We start from the raw sequence: 24,862 nt of genomic DNA, 5'->3' as shown, positions 1-24,862 counted from the left end.
AGAAAATGGAGGCTTTTACAGGTAATGTGAAAGGTGCTCAACAAAAAAGCAGCATCTATATCTAAAGACAGAAAACACAAAAAAAACTGAGTTCCACTTTACATATTTGCTTTGTGGCTGCTGAATGGACGTTCAACCCAAAGGCATGTGATTGTTGGACAGCGTTCACAGGCACCTTGTCAATCTGATGCTGATGTCATCAAAGCTGAACAAGCGCAGCGTGATGTCAGCCACGCAGTCCAAAGACAATCTCCCGCTCTCCAAAGACAAGCCAAGACAAGACAGCTTCAGCCACCTTGTTGTCACTTCAACACTATTCAATCACAAACACCTCATGCTCATACCCTCCATTTCTAGTTCAACTGTCCACACGCCAGGTCGAACTGCCGCAGTGGTGAGAAGTGTTACTCTAGTTGAGTATATTTTTATTATTATATGTATCTGTACTTTGAGTACAGTGGTACCTCGACTTACGTGTGACCTAACTTCTGAGTTTTTCGAAATACAAACCATTGCTTAGCCAATTTTTGTCTTAAGTTGTGAGCAAAAAGTTGAGTTACAAGCGCTAGATGGTGGCAGCGAACTTCACAACAGGTAGCAGAGAGTGAAACATTCCTCCAAAAATAGGCTTCATGCTGTTTATTGCCACTCGCAATTGTAGTTTACTGTCAAAGCAAACATTAAACAAAGACATATACGTGTATTTAACCAAACCACATAATTTACGAAATTCTGCTAGCTTAATGCTACACATAATGAAAAACGCTAGTCAAGACATTATAACCCTTTAAACAACGGATGTTTGAACACAAATGCTCCAGCAATACATGTAAACCGACAATATAATGATACCCACGGGCCTAAACAGTATTCTTTATCCTCTCCGAAAACCTACTGATATTACTGCAGCTTACTGAGTCACTTGGTTGTGATTCTCTTCTTCATGTACTATGTATGTCTGTATTATACTGCCCCTAGTGGCCAACGTGCACACACCAGAAGGAGCGGCACGTCAATGTACTGTAAGCATGAAATCATGATTCACATACAGTAGGGTTTAATGCTTTATAGCCATTTATTTGTTATAACATTGTTATTATAAAGTACAATAATGTAGCGTGCTACTTTTCTCATTTAAACCCACTTTACACATTTTTTTATTAGTGTTTTCGGAGGGCTGAAACGTAGTAATGGCATTTCTATGGGGAACTATGATTTGACATGAGTGTTGTGAGTTATGAGGGTGGTCACAGAACAAATTAGTCTGAAGTCAAGGCGTGTACATATACACACACAAGTAAGTAAGTGTATTTTTTCAGTTGTTATCATTAGCTAATTTAGCATTTTTTGTCAGTCAGTTCAGAACTTTAGCAAAGCTACGAGAACACATTGTTATGGTAGCATGAATGTTGCGGCAACGCTAACTAGCTATTACTTACAAAAACAACAGATGCAACATTCAATGCAATTTTTTTTGTGTGACTTTTGGCTTGACCCAATAAAATTGACAGTAAAAATTCATATTTACGTTTTGCTTTTTGTACGTAAGTACATTTCAGAGACTGTTCTTGTTTTTTACTTTTACTTGAGTAAAGAAGTTGAATAATTACTTCTACTTTTATCTGGGTCTTTTTTACACAAACATCTATACAGGGTGTGAGTGGGTACCTTTGCCAACGCTGAAGCTCTGTCATTAGTTGTGTTAAAGGCCAGATCTTAAACATGATCACAAAGCTACATCCAAATCTTTTTTTTTTTTTTTTCCTTGTCAGGCAGTACAATATTCCAGACAAATGAGGCGTCTCGCACCAAAGTGTTTCCATCGCCAGCAAGACGACGGCGATGAGGTCTCGAGGGAACAAGATGGATAGCGAAGGTCCGCTAATGGATTGTGGAGTGCGGTGTCTCCGGAGCGATGCCAGGTGAATGTTCTCATTTCACCTTTCACCTCAAAATGAATAGCGTTCTTGTTCGGACATATGTCAAGTTCAACCAGGAAGCACCGAACATAATATAGTGGTACCATGACTTAAGAGTTGAATTTGTTCTGTGACCAAGCTGGTTACACAAATCGATTTTCCCCACTGAAATGAATTTAAATGCCATGAATCGGTTCAAGAGGATGTGTAGAAATAAACTGGTTTCCTTAAGTGTACTTTATGTACTGTGGTATTTGTGTTGGCTTTGTGCCTTTAAAGGGTGTGGCCTAGTGAGTGACATCAAAAGCTGGAGTCGGAGTCGCTCCTTGCGAGTATTCTTATTTTCTATTTGATTGTTTAACTGCTTGTCCCATTCTTTACAACAGCAAAGTGCCTATCGATGCCACAAGATGGTGGAAAAGTACTACTTTTGTCTAAATGAAGCTCATCAACTCACTTCAACATATTGGCACCAGAATACCACTAGATTACACCAAAGAAATCATTTTGTTATAACTTGGTGCACTCATCAAGGTGTCAGTGTAGCCGGATATAATCGCTACCTCTTCGTTATAAAATTTAAGGAGGCTTCTTTAATGATTGACAGGTGAGACCCTCCAATGATTACAAAGACAGTGACAGAAATGCCGGCCAATCGCGGTCACACTAGGGAGGCGGGATGAAGGAAAAATATGACGTAAATATGGTACAAGAGAGGTGCATGGATATTAAATATGATGTAAACATGATACATTAGAGGTAGACATACCATTATACATTATATAAATGTGGTATATCAGCGGTACATACATTTAATAAGATATAAATATTGTACATTAGAGGTGTAGAGACATGAAATAGGATGTAAATGTACATCAGGTGTACATACATTTAATGTGATGTAAATATGGTCCATTAGAGATGAGCAGAACATCAAATCTGATATGCTAAATTAGAGGTACATTAAATGCCATGTACATTATGGTACAATATAGATAAATTGAATATGATTTAAACATGGTACTTTGAATATGATGATAAATATAGTACATTAGAAGTGGTATGGTGGAAATATTAGAGGTACATACATAACAATATGATGTAAATATGGTTGTATGGATGTTAAATATGATCTAAATGTGGGACATTGGAGACATAAAGATATTAAATATGGCATAAATATGGTACACTAGAGCTCTGTACATTAAATATAATGTAGATATATGAAAAAGGTGTATAGACATTAAATGTGATATAAGTATGCTACATTAGGGGTATATATTTAAATTTGACGCTATTATCCTGCATTAGTGTACAGAACTTTAAAAAAGATGTAAATATGGTACATTAGATGTACATGCTAAACATTTCATATAAATGTGAGATAAATAGGGTACATTAGAGGTCTATTGTTATTAAATGTGATGTAAATAAGGTTACATTGATTTTGCATACCAAGCTCTTACTGAACGTGTCACAGATGTGCATTTTCCCATGAGGGTTTGCAATCTGTATGCAAAGGGACACGGCGTGCTTGGGGTTGGGGGGACAAAGGAACGAGGCGCCGTGTTGTCAGCTCTTATTTGTCAGGTAAGGGCTGAGCAGGCCTCCTGTACGTCCACCAGGCAGGAAACACTTGTACCACACATTGCATGATTCATATTCACAGAATGGCGACATGGAAGGGAAAAAATAAAGGAAGTGTTTCGACGCGTTAGCATGCGTTTGTGTGATAATGGCTGAGGAGCGGCGAGGTGGACGATCAATGGTGCTTCTTCATGTTGCTGTAGATAAGATGGACTTTATTGAGCAACAGGGGGGATTCATCCATCCATTGCAACACCAATCATAACTTCAGTATTACCCGCATATTCACGGTTCACTATTCACAAATGTACCTACAGTGAACTGCCATTTATTGCAAGGGCTACATTCCAGATCCACTTGGAATAGTTGAAAATCTGCATTATAGAGAGACACAGGGGGAAAAAATCACTACTTCATTACGCTGTCATTGATTAAAATGCTACGAACACGCCACCGGCGCCAACTATCCACATCAAAGTCTGCGCTCCTACCGACTCTCCAACCAGACCAAAAGCTGTTACTACTTCATAAATGCAAACAACCGTGGTTACATCATCTTCCCAAACTCTTTTTCAAAGGACTTAGAGCCATGATTAACGTATTAAATAAAACTATGATCTGACTAAGCAGATTAATAGGCGGGAATTAATCTTCATGCAAACGTAACTTTCTGGCTGACCAGTTCCTTCTGCACCAAAGCAGTACAGCTATCCATTTTTAACGAAATAGGCTTACTCAAATGTATCTAAACTAACTGTTTTCACTCGTTATTGTCTAAAACACATCGAGACTTTCTATCTTAAGGTGACATAATTTGCCCGGCTCCCACAGCAGTTTTCAAGAGCATTAGGAGAATTCAAGAGCATTAGGAGAATAGTTCTCAAGCTATTTTCAATACATTAAATTGTTTAAGAACAGACAAAGTGGGGACAGATTTTTTGTGAAAAAATATGAAATTGACCATATTTGGACATACGTTTCTGCCCAACAACAATGATTTTATATTAAAAATCATTATCGGGAAATGAAAAGGACACTGTCGCTCGCACACCTCTCCAAATTAAAGGCAAAAGATGTTTGCTTCTACTGTTTATTTGTCACTCCCAGTTGACGTTTACGTCAAAACTGACACATAAAAAAATTAAACATTGTATATTTAAACACCACAATGTTCAACCAAATCGTAGAATGAATCCAAATCAGACTTTCGTCTAAACGAAAGTCCAATAGGTCAATAGTAACATAATATGTGAAAAGCCAAAATGTTCAACCAAATCTTATAATGAATCCAAATCAGAATTTTGTCTAAATAAAAGTCCAATAGGCACGGTGGCCGACTGGTTAGAGCGTCAGCCTCACAGTTCTGAGGACCTGGGTTCAATCCCTGGCCCCGCCTGTGTGGAGTTTGCATGTTGCGTGGGTTTTCTCCGGGCACTCCGGTTTCCTCCCACATCCCAAAAACATGCATTAATTGGAGACTCAAAATCGCCGTAGACATGACTGTGAGTACGAATGGTTGTTTGTTTCTATGTACCCTGCGATTGGCTGGCAACCAGTTCAGGGTGTACCCCGCCACATGCCCGATGACAGCTGGGACAGGCTCCAGCACGCCCGCGACCCTAGTGAGGAGAAGCGGCTCAGAAAATGGATGGAAAAGTCCAATAGGTCAATGGTAACACAATATGTGAAACGCCAAAAACGGGCTAAACAGAATTTAGCACTGATGTTATGTTAGCTAAATCCTGAATTAAGGAAGTATTAAATACATGTTTCAGCTAAGACAAAAGTGTTCGTATGTCCGAAATGTTCATAAGGTGAATTTTTGTAAGTAGGGGAACGCCTTCATACTGTAAAAACCCATAAAAAAGGTATGATAGATTAAAAATCTGAGATTTTTTTTCTAGTAGGGGTAACATTGTATGGTTTCTCTTTTTGTCTGGATTCTATCTCCAGATATTTGCTGACAAATTTAGCTAATTGCATATTTTGTGGTCTTTGTGATATGCCTTAAGATGGCTCCAGATGTTGCCAAAGCCTTGTCGAAATAAGAAGTGGTGCCAAGGAAGTATGTTGAAGTGACATATCTCGACTGGGAGACAAGGTTTGTATGATAGGAGCTAAGTTTTTCCTGGGTTGTTAGTTGAAGTAAAATAAAACAGCCATTCATATTTAAGGTTAGTGTTGTAAGAAGAGTTTTATATTATAGTAATATTAAAATGTTTTAGGATCATAGCTGGTGTTAGATTGTATATGTATAGGCAATTGTAAACATTTTTAGGCGGGTGTCAATTAATCTAGGTCCGACACTTGCTGGATTCGAGGGAGTAGGAAATATCAGTCTAATTTAACTAAATAAGGTGGTCAAAATATAGTATATAAAATAAATATAACTAAATATATCCATCCATTCCATCCATCCATTTTCTCCACCGCTTATCCTCACTAGGGTTGCGGGCATGCTGGAGCCTATCCCAGTTGTCTTCGGACGAGAGGCGGGGTACACCCCGAACTGGTCGCCAGCCTATCGCAGGGCACATATAAACAAACAACCATTCACACTCACATTCACACCCATGGGTAATCCAGAGTCCTCAATTAACCTACCATGCATGTTTTTGGGATGTGGGAGGAAACGGAAACCGGAAACCGGAGTGCCCGGAGAAAACCCACGCAGGCACAGGGAGAACATGCAAACTCCACACAGGCGGGGCCGGGATTTGAACCCCAGTCCTCAGAACTGTGAGGCAGATGTGCTAACCAGTCGTCCACCGTGCCGCCTAAATAAATATAAATATATATAAATCAATAAATATAAAATAACATTAATACCAAAACATAGTGTTATTATGTTCTTATGTAAAGGTAGATTTTGTGAGGCTTTTAAGTTTATTTTGTTTAATTTTTACTTATTACAAAGTGTCACATCAGTCCTTACATTAAAATGTAATAAAATAAACCTGTCACGTGTGGGGAGTAGCTGGACCCAAGAGCAGGCGGAGGCAGATGTAAAATGATGAACAGTTTATTGAGGAAAGCTTATGGAGGTGGTCCTGGCGGTGGCGTGGACAGGTGGCAGGCAGTGGACAGAACAGGTGGCTGGCTTGGTGGCAGGAATTATGTGGGTCAGGAACACAGGGGAACACTGGGAACAAGGAGACAAGAGTTAACAAGGGAAGCGAGGAACAGTATAGCTTACTTGACATAAGGTGGGCCATGGTACTGCTAGGAGAGGCTGCAATACTTAAGCGAGGAGTTCCGGGAACAGGCACTTATATACACCGGTGGTGATGAGGCTGACTGAAGACAGGTGCTGAAAACAGAGAAGGGAGGGTGGAGAGAGAGGACACAAGGTGCCCTCCCGGATCCAATAATGGAACTGCAGGGCAGTATATGACAAAACCTTTTTTATGCAGATTTTCAGCCTTCCTTTTCTTGTTAGGGGTAGATTATTATTATTATTATTATTTTTTTTAAAGTTAAGCTTTATTTGCTTTGCCTGTTGAGCTTTAACCAGGCAATATGATTATTTCCACCGGGCGTGCAGCTGTATTTGTTTAACCAAAACTCCAATCTGTGTTGGAGATATTGCGTCTGGCGTTGGAATGGAAATCAAATCAGGAGGAAAAAATGTTTTTATTTACCACCCGCATGCTTATTTGGAATGTTTGCTTCACAGTACAAATGACACAGCAGGCGGAATAAAATAGAAAAAAAATGAAATGGTTTGTACAAAGTGGGAAACGAGAGGGAATATTAAATTGAGTTTATTAAAATGAGATACAAAAAAGAAGTTCGGATATGCATGTAAAATACATGACATTAATACCTTATATAGAGTAAATATTTGGACAGCTTTAGGATACAGTATATATAAATATCCATCCATTTTCTTTACCGCTTAGCCTCACTAGGGTCATGGGCTGCTTGAGCCTATCCCAGCTATCTTCGGGCGGAAGGCGGGGTACACCCTGAACTGGTCGCCAGCCAATTGCAGGACACATATAAACAAACAACCATTCGCACTCACGGACAATTTAGAGTCTTCAATCAACCTACCACACATGTTTTTGAGAGGAAACCGGAGTGCCCGGAGAAAACCCACCCAGGCATGGGGAGAACATGCCAACTCCACACTGGCGGGGCCGGGATTTGAACCCCTGTCCTCAGAACCGTGAGGTAGATGTGCTAACCAGTCGGCCACCGGAAAGTATTCAGATCCGCTTAAAATTTTCACTCTTTGTTATATTGCAGCCATTCGCTAAAATCATTTAAGTAATTTTTTTTCCCTCATTAATGTACACACAGCACCCCATATTGACAGACAAAAACGGAATTGTTGATTTTTTTGCAGATTTATTTAAAAAGAAAAACTGAAATATCACACAGCTATAAGTATTCAGACCCTTTGCTGTGACGCTCCTATATTTAACTCAGGTGCTGTCCATTTCTTCTGATCATCCTTGACATGGTTCTACACCTTCATTGGAGTCCCGCTGTGTTTGATTATACTGATTGGACTTGATTAGGAAAGCGACACACCTGTCTATATAAGACCTTACAGCTCACAGTGCATGTCAGAGCAAATGAGAATCATAAGGTCAAGGGAAGTGCCCGAAGAGCTCAGAGACAGAATTGTGGCAAAGTACAGATCTGGCCAAGGTTACAAAAAAAGGTCTGCTGCACTTAAGGTTCCTAAGAGCACAGTGGCCTCCATAATCCTGAAATGGAAGACGTTTGGGACGACCAGAACCCTTCCTAGAGCTGGCCGTCTAGCCAAACTGAGCAATCGGGGGAGAAGAGCCTTGGTGAGAGAAGTAAAGAAGACCCTAAAGATCACTGTGGCTGAGCTCCAGAGATGCAGTCGGGAGATGGGAGAAAGTTCTAGAAAGTCAACCATCACTGCAGCCCTCCACCAGTCAGGGCTTTATCGCAGAGTGGCCCGACGGAAGCCTCCCCTCAGTGCAAGACACATGAAAACCTGCATGGAGTTTGCTAAAAAACACCTGAAGGACTCCAAGATGGTGAGAAATAAGATTCTCTGGCCTGATAAGACCAAGATAGAAACAGTTGGCCTTAATTCTAAGTGGCATGTGTGGAGAAAACCAGGCACTGCTCATCACCTGTCCAATACAGTCCCAACAGTGAAGCATGGTGGTGGCAGCATCATGCTGTGGGGGTGCTTTTCAGCTGCAGGGCCTTGGAGACTGGTTGCAATCGAAGGAAAGATGAATGCGGCCAAGTACAGGGATATCCTGGACGAAAACATCCTCCAGAGTGCTTAGGACCTCAGACTAGGCCGAAGGTTCACCTTCCAACAAGACAACGACCCTAAGCACACAGCTAAAATACAGGAGTGGCTTCAGAACAACTCCGTGACTGTTCTTGAATGGCCCAGGCAGAGCCCTGACTTACACCCAATTGAGCATCTCTACAGAGACCTGAAAATAGCTGTCCACCAACGTTCACCATCCAACCTGACAGAACTGGAGAGGATCTGCAAGGAGGAATGGCAGAGGATCCCCAAATCCAGGTGTGAAAAACCTGTTGCATCATTCCCAAAAAGACTCATGGCTGTATTAGCTCAAAAGGGTGCTTCTAATAAATACTGAGCAAAGGGTCTGAATACTTATGGCTGTGTGATATTTCGGTTTTTCTTTTTTAATAAATCTGCAAAAATTTCAATAATTGCATGTTTTTCTGTCAATATGACATTAATGAGGAAAAATAGAACTTAAATGATTTTAGCATCAGGCTGCAATATAATAAAGAGTGAAAAATTTAAAGGGGTCTGAATACTTTCCGTACCCACTGTGTGTGTGTATATATATATATATATATATATATATATATATATATATATATATATATATACACACAGTATAGAAATTTTAATAATTGAACAATTACTGAAGTAATTAAATACTGCATGATACATATACTTTCATATTTATTTAATTTTTGCACTCTTGGTCCTCCACAGTATTCAGGTGAATATAGGTTGAGAAGGATTTGCAAATCATTGTATTCAGTTTTTCATTTTTGTTTTACACAACGTCCCAACTTCATTGGAATCGGGGTTTGTATATCATTTCCCGGTTCTTTCCAATTTGAAACAATTAAAAAATTTCCCAGCTTCACTTCCCATAGAAATTTACCAGCAACTTTTCACTTTGCAGGAAAATTTTCACCCCTTTGAAACCCTAGCCCCCACCTGCCCCCCAAGCAGTAAGTATACAATAGTGTGATCCAGGTGTCCTTCACAAGGGTCATGTTTAAGTAGTTGAGGAGGGTGAAAAGATCCGTTAGGCAATGAATGGCTTTGTCCGACCTTGGTGGCGGTCATTGCTAAATGGCGGGAGGAGGGGAAATAGTTCCAGTGGAGCGGCGGGATTTATGTGGGTGACAAGTTCTTAACGAGCATTACGCCGGTGATGATGGCAGTCGGTGGTCCCCATAAATAACCTGACGATTACATATTTTATTGACTTATGATTTATGATGGAAGCGCCAACAGGTGTGAAGGCAGAATACAACTGGAAACGGACGCCACCTTTAAACCAAAATGGCTGACAATCTGTAGGTTTCACAGCGTAGGTTCCGTATTGATTTTCATGCGTCCCTTTCAAGATGAACATGTGCGTCACATTTCGTGTCAATCAGATACAATAGTGGCCGGTGCTAATATTGTATCACTCTTTGGAGAAGCTAATGAGTGGCTTTAGAGGGGATTTACAGGGGTGTCTTCCAGATACAGTAGTACAAGTCGTACTACTAGTAGTAATTCAAAATAATGAAATCCCCCACAAAGGCTGTCATGATAATCAAATACTTAATGCCCCCAAAAAGGTGTGTTAGGTGCTAAAATTATAATAAGTAAATTCCCTAAAAGGGTCATGTAGTTGCTAGTATAATAATAATTTAAGGTTTTGTTAATGTCATCATAATGGTAATAATTAATACAATTTAAATCTCACTGAAAGATAATGAATTGCTGGAATAATAATAATTAAAGCCCGTCCAAAAGATTAATTAGTTCCTCGAATATTAATCATGATCATTAAAGCTAATAGAAATTAGATTTTTTGCTAGAATGATCATAATTAAAGCCCCCAGTCGGTGACATTGGTGCTAGCATAATAATCATAACAATTGAAGACCCCAGAAAGCTGATTATTTCCTAGACTGATGAAAATTAAAGCAACTAAAAAGGTGATTTCTTTGCTGTAGTAATAATATTTGTCCCCAGAAGGTCATTTAGTTGCTAGAATAATGATTATAATATTTAAAGCCGGCCGACTGGTTAGAGTGTCTGCCTCACAGTTCTGAGGACTGGGGTTCAATCCACGGCCCCGCCTGTGGGGAGTTTGCATGTTCTCCCCGTGCCTGCGTGGGTTTTCTCCGGGCACTCCGGTTTCCTCCCACATCCCAAAAAACATACATGGTAGGTTGATTGACAACTCTAAATTGCCCGTAGGTGTGAATGTGAGTGCAAATGGTTGTTTGTTTATATGTGCCCTGCGATTGGCTGGCAACCAGTTCAGGGTGTACCCCACCTCCTGCCCGATGATAGCTGGGATAGACTCCAGCATGCCTGCAACCGTAGTGAGGAGAAGCGGCTCAGACCATGGATGGATAGATATTTAAAGCTCCCAGAGCGACGATTACTCCCTGAAGTGATGATAATTAAAGCTACGAAAATGATGAAGCCCACTAAAAATGTGATGTAGTTGCTGGAGTAATAAAAAAAAAATTAAAATGTGATTACTTGGTAGAATAATAATCAGAATAATCAAATCACCAAGAAATGCAGGTGGCCAGGCCTGCACCCATGGGGCCCGGCCGGGCACAGCCCGAAAGGGTAACGTGGGTCCCCCTTCCCATGGGCTCACCACCTGTGGGAGGGGCCATAGGGGTCAGGTGCAGTGCGAGCTGGGCGGTGGTCGAAGGCGGGAACCTTGTCGATCCCATCCCCGGCTACAGAAGCTGGTTCTAGGGACGTGGAATGTCACCTCTCTGGCAGGGAAGGAGCCCGAGCTGGTGTGGGAGGTCGAGAAGTTCCGACTATCTATAGTCAGACTCGCCTCCACACACAGCTTGGGCTCTGGTACCAGTCCTCTCGATAGGGGTTGGACTCTCTTCCACTTTGGAGTTGCCCACGGTGAGAGGCGCCGAGCAGGTGTGGGTATACTTATTGCCCCCGGCGCCTGTATGTTCACCCCGGTGGACGAGAGGGTAGCCTCCCTCCGCCTTCGGGTGAGGGGAAGGGTCCTGACTGTTGTTTGTGCCTATGCACCAAACAGCAGTTCAGAGTACCCACCCTTTTTGGAGTCCTTGGAGGGGGTGCTGGAGAGCGCTCCGCTGGGGACTCCATCGTTCTGCTGGGGGACTTCAATGCTGATGGGCAATGACAGTGAGACCTGGAAGGGCGTCATTGGGAGGAACGGCCCCCTGGATCAGAACCCGAGCGGTGTTCTGTTATTGGACTTCTGTGCTCATCACGGATTGTCCATAACGAACACCATGTTCAAGGATAAGGGTGTCCACACGTCCACTTGGCACCAGGACACCTTAGGTCGCAGTTCGATAATCGACTTTGTGGTCGTGTCAGCGGACTTGCGGCCTCATGTCCTGGATAGTCGGGTGAAGAGAGGGGCGGAGCTGTCAACTGATCACCACCTGGTGGTGAGTTGGCTCCGATGGTGGGGGAAGATACCGGTCCAACGTGGCTGGCCCAAACGTATTGTGAGGGTCTGCTGGGAACGTCTTTGCAGAATCCCCTGTCAGAAGGAGTTTCAACTCCCACCTCCGACAGAACTTTGCTCATGTTCCGGGGGAGGTGGGGGGCATCGAATCCGTGTGGACCATGTTCCGCACCTCCATTGCTGAGGCGGCCGACCGGAGCTGTGCCCGTAAGGTGGTCGGCGCCTGTCGTGGCGGCAATCTCCGAACCCGTTCGTGGACACCAACGGTGAGGGATGCCGTCAAGCTGAACAAGGAGTCCTATCGGGCTTTTTTTGCCTGTGGGACTCCTGATGCAGCTGATGGGTACCGGCTGTCCAAGCGGAATGCTTGGACAGCCGGTCCAAGCATGCAGAATGCAGCAGGTCGCTGAAGGAAAAAGTCGGGTATGGGAGGAGTTTGGTGAGGCCATGGAGAAAGACTTCCGGACGGCTTCGACGAAATTCTGGTCCACCATCCGCCGTCTCAGGAGAGGAAAGCAGTGCACCACCAACACTGTGTAGAGTGGGGATGGGGCGCTGCTGACCTCAACTCGGGACGTTGTGAGTCGGTGGCGAGAATACTTAGAAGACCTCAATTCCACCAACATGCCTTCCCATTAGGAAGCAGAGTCTGGGCTCTCCTATCTCTGGGGTTGAGGTCACCGAGGTGGTTAAAATGCTCCTCGGTGGCAAGGCCCCGGGGGTGGGTGAGATTCGCCTGGAGTTGCTAAAAGGCTCTGGATGTTGTGGGGCTGTCCTGGTTGCCACGCCTCTGCAACATCGCGTGGACATCGGGGACAGTGCCTCTGGATTGGCAGACTGGGGTGGTGGCCGGAGGGTGTGTTCCAACTACAGGGGGATCACAGTCCTCAGCCTATCTGGTAAGGTCTATTTAGGGGTGCTGGAGAGGAGGGTCCGTCGGGAAGTCGAATCTCAGATTCAGGAGGAGCAGTGTGGTTTTCGTCCTGGCCATAGAACAGTGGACCAGCTCTACACCCTCGGCAGGGTAACTTTTATGGACAAAATTTCAAGGCACAGCCGAGGCGTAGATGGGGTCCGGTTTGGTGGCCTCAGTATTGCATCTCTGCTTTTTGCATATGATGTAGTTCTGTTGGCTTCATCAAGCTGTGATCTCCAACTCTTACTAGAGCAGATCGCAGCCGAGTGTGAAGCGGCTGGGATGAGAATCAGCACCTCCAAATCTGAGAACATGGTCCTCAGTCGGAAAAGGGTGCCGTGCCTTCTCCAGGTTGGGCATGAGATCCTGCCCCAAGTGGAGGAGTTCAAGTATCTTAGGGTCTTGTTCACGAGTGAGGGAATAATGGAACGGGAGATCGACAAGCGGATTGGTGCTGCGTTTGCAGTGATGCGGACTTTGTATCGGTCCGTTGTGGTTAAGAAGGAGCTAAGCCGAAAGGCAAAGCTCTCAATTTACCGGTCGATCTATATTCCTACCCTCACCTATGGTCACGAGCTGTGGGTCGTGACCGAAAGAACAAAATCTCGGATACAAGCGAGTTTCCTCCGCAAGGTGTCCGGGCTCTCCCTTAGAGATATGGTGAGAAGCTCGGAGGATCTCAGAGTAGAGTCGCTGCTCCCCCACATCGAGAGGAGCCAGATGACGTGGCTGGGGCATCTGATTTGGATGCCTCACAGACACCTCCCTGGTGAGGTGTTCCGGGCCTGTCCCACCAGGAGGAGACCCTGGGGATGACCCAGGACACGTTGGAGAGACTATGTTTTTCGGCTGGCCTGGGAACGCCTCTGGATCCCCCCGAAAGAGCTGGATGAAGTGGCTGGGGAGAGGGAAGTCTGGGTGTCCCTGCTAAAGCTCCTGCCCCCGCGACCCGACCTCGGATAAGCAGTAGAAAATGGATGGATGGATGGATGGATGGATGGGTGGAGTAATAAATAATAAAAAAAATATTTGGCCAAAATCCATGGAAAATCAAGGTTTTCAAACTGCATGTTTGTATGGGAAAGTTTTTGTTTGCCAGACAAACATGTTTGCTTGTTCACAGTGTGAGAGCTAGAAAGAGCAAATGTGGATGGATTTTTTTTCCAGACAGAGAGATTTAGCACACTTTAGTTGGACTTGATTTAAAAATCAATCTTTCCACCAGTAAGACATCGCTTGTCTCGCGTGGATCAAGTATCGGCGTGAAACAAGCAATTTGCTTCCCTTGCTGCTCCATCGCAAACATTATTAGATTTCCCTGTTATTGACTATTTAAATATTCAACCCCGCTTTGACTTAAAAAAAAAAATCATTCATTATTGTGATGACAACATAAATTTTTAGTTAGTCATAAAAAAGACTCGTGTGGAAAACTGCACAAAACTGATGTGTCGAATGATGATTTAGTTGTTGGAATAATAATCATAACTTTGACTTTGTATTTTGTTGTTAGAATGATAATAATTAAAGCCCCAAAACAGCGATTTTAGTTGCTGGAATAATAATAATAATCATTAAAAAAAAAAAAAAATAATAATAATAATAATCATCATCATCTTCATCATCATCATCATTATCATCATCATCATCATCATCATCATTATCATCATCATCATCATCATCATCATAACAATATTAATAATAATAGTGAAATCAACCCACACACAAACACATGCACACACAAAAACACATGCACAAAACACCCTAAAACAGACACGCACACAAACAACACACGCAAAAAACATCCCAAAACACACACACACTAAATACATGCACACACACACACAAACACACAAAAAATACACGAACGCACAACAATGAACACACAAACAAATACACACAAAACACAAACATGAACACTAATACAGACCAAACACACACAGACAGATAGAGACACAAACACACACAAACAAACAACGCACAAAAATAACACAAAAAAACACCCCAAAACATGCATATACACACATGCACACGCACACACAAACATAAGCACACTAGCACATTCACACCAACAAAACACAGACACGCATACAAACACACACAATGCACACAAACACACACACACACACGAAACATAAACATGAACATTCACGCAGACCAAACACAGACAGACACACACACACACACACAAACACTAAGACACACCCACAAACACAAACACACAAAAATACACACACATGTAAACACAAAAACAGACACAAAACAGACACAAACACACACGCACACTAACAGACACACACACACACACACACACACTTGTATCTCCATTCCAGGACCAAATCCGTCTTCATCAACTACTAGCGGGAATGTCGTCCTCACCACCACCACCAGGGCGGCTGGCTGCAAAGGTTTCTGGGCTCCCTTACAAACTTTACTTTTGTAAACGTATCCCACAAAACCTTTGCTGAGGTTTTATCGCCACTGGATGAGTGAACTGCGGGGGATTTAATGCCGCAGGTCGCCAGGATGACACGTTTGAGTCGGTTCACTCAAGGGATCTGAAAATGATGTACTCAAACAATGAAGCTTGTGGACTACCACACTCAGGTTTTAGTGGGATAGCGTTGACTAAGGAGATTAACTTACTTGCTTTCCCATCAAAGGCTGGATTTACATGGCTCAAGTCACACAATTCAAATTTTTTTGCTCTCAAATGGCGAGATGGGGATATACAGAAAGAGGAATGAGATTGGAATCAGACCTCTTCCGAATGTCGATGGAAATTGGAAATAGCATGCCAATGAAGGTGCAATGTCAAAACACAGAGGCTATATACCCCACCAATACCAGTTTGACGTTTACGTGATACAGTGGTGCCTTGAGATAAGAGTTGAATCCGTGACCACACTTGTAACTCAGAACAGTCATATCTCAAATCATCTTTCCCAATTTAAATGAATGGAAATGCCTTTAATCTGTTCCAGACTCCGCCCCCCCAAAAAAAAACAATCAAAATGTTTGTAATTTTTTTAAAATAAGTTGCACTCTACTATATTGTTTATTTGTAAAAACATACAATATTGACACTTAAATAAAATGTGTAGAAAAACGTTTTTGCCAAATATTTTTACTTTCAATAAATAATAATAATTATTAATGTAATTATTTAATTACAATTAAATAGATGTGCTGCTTCTTCTGGTGTGCTTGCTTTGGCCACCTGGGGGCTATATATCCATCCATCCATTTTCTGAGCCGCTTCTCCTCACTCGGGTCGCGGGCGTGCTGGAGCCTATCCCAGCTGTCATCGGGCAGGAGGCGGGGTACACCCTGAACTGGTTGCCAGCCAATCGCAGGGCACATACAAACAAACAAGCATTCGCACTCACAGTCATGCCTACGGGCAATTTAGAGTCTCCAATTAATGCATGTTTTTGGGATGTGGGAGGAAACCGGAGTGCCCGGAGAAAAGGGCCGGGGATTGAACCCGGGTCCTCAGAACTGTGAGGCTGATGCTCTAACCAGTCGGCCACCGTGCTGCCGGGGGGCTATATAATACAGACATATACATGGAGATGTCTCAGCTCCTCAGTAAGCTGCAGTATTATTAGTTGTTCTTCATGGAAAATAACGAATATATGCTGGTGAGTATTGTTTTATTATTGTCAATGTGAGATACTACCAGATAGTGAACAATTTGTCAAAAAGAGGCTTCAAGCTGTTTATTGCTCTTCCCAGTTGAAGTTTAGTTTAATGCTAGCACACAATGCAAAACGCCCTAGACAAGCTAATGAATAGCATCAATAGTTGCTTAAAGGTTATAAACCTTACCAACGGATATTTGAACACAAACGGTGGAGCAACACATTTAATATAACAATACTCACAGCCATAATATTCCTTATCCGCTGCGTAGAATGACTAATATTACTGCAGCTTAGTGAGGCGCTGAGACCGTCTCTATGTACAGTATGTCTGTATTAGACTACCTCCAGGTGGGCAAGGTGCGCACACCAGAATGATCAGCACAATGTCCATTGCATGATGGCAAAACTGCTAATTTATTTACATTCTGTTTGATTATGTCATTGATGTCCTTTTTTTAAAAAAAAACATACAACATTATAAAGGTCTATTTTTCTAATAAAAAAACAACAACATTACAAACAACACATTTCAGTTGTTTTTTTTTAGGGGGAGGCTGGAATGGCATTTCCAATTTACACAACAGGGAAAGATGATTTACAAGTGCTTTGAGTTACGAGCATGGCCATGGAACAAATTACACTCGTATCTATCTTAAGGAACCCCTATATCTTTTGTGTGGGAATATGGTATACCTCTGTACTGTACTGAAAGTTCTGTAATTAAAAATGTAAAATGTAATACATGTTCCCATTTCCTTGATGTTGTCACAGGGCTTTTCTGGAAATGACTTTCTTCAGGCTTCTGATTGGCAAACATTTCCTTTAGAGGGTTATAATCTAACAATTCTTGACTTTAGATCCCAGTATTGGATAAGATTCTCTGTGAAGACTTTCACCAAGTTTTGGAGGGTGTGTGGGAATTTGTGTCCAATCTCTATTCTATTTAATGCCGATGCTGTTCTTCCACACTAAACTCAATTAAGCATGGCTTTAAGTACCTCACTTTGGAACTGAAAAGGAACTTCCCCAAACCGTTCCTAAGAAGTTGGAACCATACAGTTGTAGGCACAACCAAAAGGCTGTCATCCAAGCCCTGATCCTGATTGATTGACTAATCGATTAAGAGCTGTGTATTAGTCCTTTTGGTGTCTTTGATGATTTGACAGTTTGGACGGCCTATGTTGTCGGTGGAGGCTTTTTGGAATGGTCTCCTTGTGATGATGTCACTTCTTATTCAGTGGGAACGCCAGACATCGGGATTGCATTTTAACTCCAAAATGCAAGTCAGATGATCAGCCAGGCTCGCTCCCATTCCATACGCGGTGGCAAAAGTACTAACACTCTGTCCTCAAGTAGAAGTACAGAGACTTCCATCCATCCATCCATTTTCTGAGCCGCTTCTCCTCACTAGGGTCGCGGGCGTGCTGGAGCCTATCCCGGCTATCATCGGGCAGGAGGCGGGGTACACCCTGAACTGGTTGCCAGCCAATCGCAGGGCACATACAAACAAACAAACATTCACACTCACATTCACACCTACGGGCAATTTAGAGTCTTCAATTAACCTACCCTGCATGTTTTTGGGATGTGGGAGGAAACCGGAGTGCCCGGAGGAAACCCACGCAGGCACGGGGAGAACATGCAAACTCCACACAGGCGGGGCCGGGATTTGAACCCCGGTCCCCAGAACCGTGAGGCAGATGTGCTAACCAGTACGTTACCATGCCGCTCATGTAAAAACAATCCCTTTAAAATAAACTTGTCTTCTTTTTATTACATCAAATGCCATTAATCCATTACAGATTTTTGTCATATATTTTTAACAAGGATAATTTTTATATTATATATAATATATTGTATTTCATAAAAAACATACAGTAATGACATCATTAAATAGAATGTAAACAATTAAATGATTTCCTCAAATTCAATGAACACTGTGCTGCTCCTCCTGGTGTGTGTACCTTGGCCACCTGGGGCAGTATAATGGAGACACACGGATGTACACGGTGTCGGTCAAAACTCCACACTTAGATGCAGTATTATTAGTTGTTCTTCGCAGAGGATAAACAATATATACAGGTAGCTGTGAGGATGGTTCTATTATCTGTCTACACGTGTTGCTCCACTGTTTGTGTTCAAATATCCATTGTTTAAAGAGTTGTTAGACTCTGACACAGATGCTATTCATTAGCCCGACTATGGCGATTTGCATTGTTTGTTAGCATTATGCTAAACAGATTTATCCAAAGCAAAGATATGTGCGTCTTTCAAATACACAAGTTATTATCTGTTTTATGTTTACTGTCAACTGGAAGTGGCAATAAACAGCTTGACAAATCTGTTTATAAGAATTGTTCACTATCTATCAAATCTATCAAGCTGTTGCTTATTGTGAATTGAATTCATATAATCCTTGCATCTAAAATTTTTGCTCTCAAGTCAAAGGAAAAAATCGGCTGAATGACGGCTTGTATCGTGATAAACTCGTAAGTAAGGAAGGACACTTGTCTCTGAAAACATCACTGTAATGATAGTACAGTATCAAAGTATTTGAACTGGGTTACTTCAAACCGCTGCGCTCCCATGACCGGCATCCCGTGCCCCCCTTCCGCAAAGAGACAGCGGAGCCCGGAGGACTTAATTTGTCCCTGCACACTTTGTCCCCAACTCCGGTGGAAGCCATTTGCAGCGTGTAGCTGGTCACATTCCAGCGCTAATGCCTGCCTCGGCTTTCAGCGTAACAAGAGTCAGATGATTGGCTGAGTCACAGTGGATCACGTAGAGCCTGTCCTTCGTCTTAATCTGCTCTCCAGCGGCCTTGAGTTGGCTTCGCTGCGGGTTACGAGTTACACAAAACCACAGTTTACTCTCTGCGTTCCTCATAAAAAGGGGAGTTGTTTAGTTAGATGCCATCTGCTGCCGGCTTGATTTAACACCAGTGTTGCTTTTCGCCGAGCATTAAGAAAGGAGGTCACCGGGGAACACAGCAGTGTCCAATTAGACTGTCAAACAGGGGAGCTTTTTCATGTGAACTGGATGGAAGTTGGATCGTCACGAGGGTAGCGCAGGGACCTTTCCACAGGCTCCCAAAGTTGGAATGAGAATATTTTTTTTTTGCCAACGATAACGTTAATATCACTATGCAACCATTATGCGATAATCGAGATTGGAAGAAAAGCTCCAAGGTTGTCTGCACTAAAGTAACAACACTCTGCTCCATTTTTTACTCAAGTCAACGTGATCCCTATAAAAATAAATCTGAGCATGAAGTTGCAATCTTCTGTGACTAAAGTCATATTATTTGTCGAGAGAAACGCCAAGGTTGTCTGCAGCTGGTTTGTTTAAATAAACACTCAGTTTACTGTTGTACTACATTTTAATTTTATTGATTTTACACAAGCCGGCACGTCGCACGACTGTTTAGCACATCTGCCTCACAGTTCTGCGGACCGGGGTTCAAATCCCGGCCCCGCCTGTGTGGCGTTTGCATGTTCTCCCGGTGCCTGGGTGGGTTTTCTCCTTGCACTCCGGTTTCCTCCCACATCCCAAAAACATGCATGGTAGGTTTATTGAAGACTCTAAATTGCCCGTAGGTGTGAATGTGAGTGCGAAAGGTTGTTTGTTTCTATGTGCCTTGCGATTGGCTGGAGACCAGTTCAGGGTGTACACCGCCTCCTGCCTGATGATAGCAGGGATAGGCTCCAGCAGCCCGCGACCCGAGTGAGGATAAGTAATAAAGACGATGGATGGATGGATGGATGGATGGATGGATTTTACACAACCTCCCAACTTTGGAATTGGGGTTTGTAGAAACATAAAAATAAAATGGATTGCCTTCAGTGGAAACAAAAACAAAAACAATTCAAAATTATACATTTTAGAGCAGTAACTGCAATACAGTGTGACATATTTTTTGAGGTTTCTAAAGCTTGTACTAATTGTAACTTGACAAGATCTTCAAGTTTTGCATTGTAATATTTCGCTCTTTATTTTTCAGTGCTCCTGAAAAAAGTTAACGTGACAATACAAGGTACTGTTGGACTTGCTTCTCTGCTCTTCTTTTAATTGTCTTTCAGAGTGACATCACCATGGCAGTTCATACACATTTGAAAGTACGACAACACACTCCGCGTCACCTTTTGTTAGACTTTTCTAATCAGCGCCGAGGAGATTCCAATTATACGCAATGTTTTCTAAGTGAATTCCAACGAGATGGTCTCACCTGGCGGACTAATAATAATAATATGCACATCTCCACTCTGCTAATCTTTAAAAAGAATATTATCTTGAATTTCCAAAAGGAGAGTCACATGAGTCTTAATCAGTTTGAGGCTTTTTATGACCCAAACATTGAAAACCTCAAGTGGTTTCATGCATGCGCTAATTAAAAGTCCACAAAAAGGACTGAGATGAGGGGGGGAAGTCACAGCCCTCGCAATAAAAGCAATTCCAGATTAAACTTGTTGTCATTCCCCGCACAAGTCGTCTCTTTGCAATCTCCCGCTACTTCTTCTTCTTCTTCCTCGTTATCAGTCCCTGCAGCTTGTCGAGCAGAATGCGGCCGAGTGGACGAGCACAGGTATTGATCTCCAGGGAAGGCGCAAATCGGCGCAGTCTAACGAGCACAAATTGGAGTCAAAAGCTCGGCTGCAGACTACAAAGTGTTTGTGCACAAAGAAGCGGAAAGCCCATGTAGTGAAGCGACCGAGACAAAAGGCAGCACCAAAGTTGGGAGACTATTACAAGCTTGTAGCCAGATCGAAACGGCAGTTTTGTGGCTTTGATTGACTTCAGACGCAGCTGTGATTAAATGGAAAACACTTTGACAATATTTGTACACAGAGAAATGATCTAAGACAGGGCTGTCAAACTGAATTTTGTCACGGGCCACATCATCGTTCTGGTTTCCCTCAGAGGGCCGTTTTGACTGTGAAAATTGTATGAATATATAAGAACCTCATCATACATGCTGTATACACAATTTAACCAAACCACTTAAATTTGCCTTACGAAATTCTGCTAGCTTACTGCTAACATACAAAGCAAAAGTCCATGCAGGGGCTAACGACACTAGCGTCGGTGTTGCTGAACTTATAAACTTTTAAACAACTTAAATTTGAACACAAACGCTAACAACACATGCAGACAGACAATATATATATATATATATATATATATATATATATATATATATATATATATATATATATATATATATAATTGACATATATTCTTTATCCTCTGTGAAAAACAACTAATATTATTGCAGTTTAGTTTCAAGTGAGAAGCATTTATTTTTTTAATCCAGAAAGGTAATTGCTAGCACGCTAATGCTAACGGCGAATGCTAACTGTTTAGCAAAGGCTATTTTCGTTATACAGAGTTTATACCATAAACTCAGTACCAACATATGCAGTTTAAATCCAGCCTTCTTAAATGAAAATACATTTTTAGTAGTTAAAAAAAAAAAAAAAAAAGGTGGGGAGAGGGGTTGGTGTTTAGGGGGCGATTACTCGAGTACTCGACAAAATAGGACATTCGATTCTCAAAAGATTTGCTAGTGACAACCCTAATTATGTGAGCTGTTTTCAACTCTTGTAATTTAAGACTTTAAATCGCCACATTTTATTTTAATTCTGTGAGACTTTCTCATACCTTTAGATACTTATGCTTACACAAGACTTCCACAAAATCATGCAAGTTGTCACAAGAATTTCACTAAATTAGTTCTACTGCCAGAAGTCTGATAGAACTTTATAGCGCCTTTGATATTTACTTATATTTACAATGACACATTTTAATCCATGTTTTGGATTTTTATCCACTTTTAGATGAGGCCCGAGACTGATCTGATGATTTCCGATCGGATTTGTGTCACTTACAACGTAAATCCAGTTGCTTTTTATCTGCTTGTAATCACATAATTTTAACATAAACACGGTGAGAGATATTTACAGTCTGTGAAATCCTTTATGAACTGCGAGTTGGCGCGAGGTAATGTGAAACACTTTTTTTTTTTTTCAATACGACAACCTCGTTTACATCGTGCTGTCGTGTTCACCGGCTTCTGAGCATTTGAAGGGGCCGCCTGCTTGCAATCATGTCCACCATTCGGGGCGCTGTGACTGTGTCTGCTTCCAATTATTAGGGTTGGTCCATGTTGAGAAGGGGAAAAAAAGTGAGGACATTTCGCTCTTTTCTGCAAAAAAAAAAAAAAAAAAAAAAACATAAAACAAGCTAGGCGAAGGGTCAAAAGTTTGCAGAGTTTGACAAACTGCTACTTTTTTTGTGTTCAATCTCACAGCAACTGGACACGTGGTTTCCTGCCTCTGTGGAGCCGCTATCTTCCTGCATTAATAACGTCCTCAGCTGCTCGGTTCCGGATGACTCACAGCTGTGAATGGAAACAGCCAGAATAGTTTGAAGATGCTGCCACTTGTTCCAGTCTTTGGTGATCACCTCCCAGCCTGTAGGCCTGCAGGTACGGGCGCTTATCTGGCCGCCCGCTGATAAGAAACACATGGAGAGGAAGCGGTGGGAAGTCAGGCTTGAGTTGCAACAGGATAAGTGGGGAGTGGTGGGGAGGGGCCACAGGGTTGCAAACAAGTCCCATGTGAACCGCGGATGCTGCTGTGAAAGGTCCCTCCAGTCATAGGTCACCAGAAGAATACTTAATGCTAACATAGTGCTAACTTGAAGTATCCAAGATGATAATCTCATACACATTTCCATGAATTTCTTTTTTTAATGCCGTACAAATTTTGTCAACTGTCATCATATTTGACAACCCACTAGGTCGCATGAGACTTCTGCAAATCTCATGAGACTTCCACACTGAATCTTGTCAGACTACCTCGTTATTTTGTGACTTCCTCTAAATCACACGTGACTTCTTCAAATCTCACTAGTGCCATTAAATCTCGCAAGACCTCTTTATTTAACATTATTTAAAATTGGAATGGTCATGTTGATATCGCGCAAGGCTCCCACAAAATCACACGAGACTTCCACAAATCTCGTAGACTTACACTAAATCATGCAATGGTGGCGTAATTCACATGCGATATATCCCCTAAATCACATAAAACGTCCTGAAATCTCACATGACTTTTTCCAACTTACCGTATGTGACGTCACTCAAGACTTTCACTTAATCATGTGAGAATTCAGCAGAATCATGACTTCCTTTAAACCACAGGCGAGTCTCTGAAGACTTACAGTAAGTCTTGTAAGAATTCTTTGGTCAAATCCTCTGAGACTTCCACAAGTCTCGCAAGACTTACATTATGACACTCGAGACCTCCGCCAAATAAGTCGTTTTCTATATCACACATGACTTCCTCAAAAAACTCTCAGTAAATTATACAGTCTCTCGCAATACTTATGAGACTTCCTCGAACTCACGCAAGGCTTCCCCAAATCTCACGAGACTTCTGCTAAATCATGCATGACTTTCGGTAAATCAAGCAAGAATTTTTCAGAAAAACAATACGTATTGTATGTGATATCAAGTAAGAATTTCAATAACTCACACGACTTCCACAAAATCATGTGAGAATATAGCATAATCATGACTTCCTTTAAACCACAGGAGAGTCGCTGAAGACTTACACTCAGTCTTGGAAGAATTCTGCTAAATTACTTCTTCAGATCTTACCAGGTTTCTACCACACCACGCTAGATTTCAGCTACATCATGCAAGATTCACCCTAAATCACACAAGACTCAAATCACAAGGCTTTCACCCAATAACACAGGGCTTCTTTTTGTGCAGGACTTCTTAATATCTCATTAGACTTGCTCTAAGTCACGTAAGACTTCCACAAAATCATATGAGACCTCTACAAAATTATCACACTTCTTCTGAATCATGCTAGACTTCCACAAAATCATGTGAGACTTTAAAAAAAAATCATGACACTTCTTCTAAATTGCGCTAGCCTCCCACTACATCCTGTGAGAATTTCACAAAATCTTGTGAGTCTTCGGCAAAATCATGACTTCCTCTAAATCGCTCGGGAGTGCCACAATATCATGTGAGACTTGCGCAGTAAAACATGTGACACTTTCTCAAAATCACGCAATCTC

At 42.0% G+C, this 24,862-nt stretch overlaps 1 long non-coding RNA gene across 1 annotated transcript; it reads left to right on the top strand.

Annotated features, from left to right (window-relative positions):
* Positions 1–1,810: 1,810 nt before the first annotated feature.
* Positions 1,811–23,257, top strand: LOC133401595 (uncharacterized). The gene is made up of 3 exons (XR_009768437.1): positions 1,811–1,922; positions 20,772–20,804; positions 23,079–23,257. It is a non-coding gene; the product is annotated as an uncharacterized LOC133401595 (long non-coding RNA).
* Positions 23,258–24,862: the final 1,605 nt, after the last annotated feature.

The sequence above is a fragment of the Phycodurus eques genome, chromosome 4 (genome assembly GCF_024500275.1).
Source record: "Phycodurus eques isolate BA_2022a chromosome 4, UOR_Pequ_1.1, whole genome shotgun sequence".
Taxonomy (NCBI): Eukaryota; Metazoa; Chordata; class Actinopteri; order Syngnathiformes; family Syngnathidae; genus Phycodurus; species Phycodurus eques.
This window is presented reverse-complemented; position numbering and strand designations above follow the sequence as displayed.